Raw genomic sequence first — 1,433 nt, 5'->3', positions numbered from 1 at the left:
CTGCTTCCCTGTGTTTGTTTCTATGTATTGGGTAGCTGCTAAGTCTCCTTGAGTTTATAGAGTGGCCTTGTGTAGTAGGTGTCCTAAAGGGCCCAGTGGCTCAGCCTCCCCAGTCACCTGAGCTAGGAACTCTAGGTGCACCCATTTTGTGGGCTGTGAGCACAGTCTTGTTGTAGTTGAAATTTGATTGCTGTTGGTGTCACTGGGAGGAATTGACCTCCAGGCCAATTGGCTATGAGGACCAGCTGTCACTACAGTGGGAGAGCTGCTGTGCAGGAGACACCCTTATGGAGCAGGACTTGCTTCAGTGGGGCTTTGGTGCTCACTGAGTCTTCTCCTTGAGTGAGTCACTTATGGATGTGAAGAGTTGTTATCTGGTATGATCTGACACTGACCACTGGGTACACTGGCTCTTGGGTTTCCAGGGAGGTGCAAAGTTAGCCACTGCCTGGGGTCACCCAGCAGGATCTCCAGAGAGTTCTGCAGATTCCTCCTCTTTGTATTGGGTTTGGAAGTGCCCAGATGAGGCCTGGCTATGAAGCAAGGCAGGTTAATGCTGGTGCCGGGTCTTGGGCCTTTTATTGGTATGTTTTGTGACTCCCTGACCCAGCTGCAGCTTGTTTGAGAGATTTTAGCCTAAACAAGGACAGGCCATTCATATGCAGCAGCTGCTGAAGACAGCTTGGGTGGGGTTGTAAATTGGATGAGGTGAGGTCTTAGGGAATCACCAGGCTGAGCAAACAGAAATGGCTGCTGCCAGTCAGCCCTGTGACCAGGGAGGTGCCAGCATAGAAACAATGATCACTGCAAGCATCTCTGTCTGGGAGAAAGCCTCCCCCAAGTTCCTGACCTGATGCTAGACAAATGTATCTCTCAGAGCCTCACCCTGGTGCTGGAGCTCAGAGGAAGCAGGACCTTGTAAGTTCAGTTCATGGTGCTGGCCTTTTAAGAGGAACAGCTGGGTCTCCAGCAGCCTGTGTCACTGAGCCCCAGTCTGCACTGGTTTTTACAGCCCGTAGGTACAGGGACTTATTTTCTCAGCTCTGGGATCCTGGGCTGGGCTTCTGTTGTGGGGCTGGGACCCCTTGCTCCTCACCAGCGGCTTCTGCAGGGATGATCTCCCTCCCAATTAAAAAAGTGGTACACGTGGGTGTCAGACCCTCTGCATCTCCTACCAGTCTCAGTGTGCTTTCTTCTTCTCTAGTTGTAGGACTTCAATTCAGCCAGTTTTCAGGTGGTTCTGGATGATGGTTATTCTATATTTTAGTTGTAATTTTGATGTGGTTGTGGGAGGCGGCAGGTACAGGTGTTCACCTACGCTGCCATCTCCCATGCATTTTATTTTTTTATTTTTAATTTTTTTTAAAAATATATTTCTTTATTGATTTCAGAGAGGAAGGAGAAGGAGAGAGAGATGGAAACATCAATGATGA

The 1,433-nt window shown here is 49.3% G+C and overlaps 1 long non-coding RNA gene across 1 annotated transcript in view; it reads right to left on the bottom strand.

Moving 5' to 3' along the window:
- The window catches only part of LOC106727213, a 20,946-nt gene that overhangs the window by 16,321 nt on the left and 3,192 nt on the right, over positions 1–1,433 (bottom strand). Inside the window, exon 2 of the long non-coding RNA XR_001363388.1 lies at positions 300–302. This is a non-coding gene — a long non-coding RNA (uncharacterized LOC106727213). The remainder of the gene's footprint in view (positions 1–299; positions 303–1,433) is intronic.

The sequence above is a fragment of the Myotis brandtii genome, unplaced genomic scaffold (assembly GCF_000412655.1).
Source record: "Myotis brandtii unplaced genomic scaffold, ASM41265v1 scaffold39, whole genome shotgun sequence".
In the NCBI taxonomy this organism is placed as follows: domain Eukaryota; kingdom Metazoa; phylum Chordata; class Mammalia; order Chiroptera; family Vespertilionidae; genus Myotis; species Myotis brandtii.
Note: the sequence above shows the minus strand (reverse complement) of the source record. Positions and strands in the feature narration are given on the sequence as shown.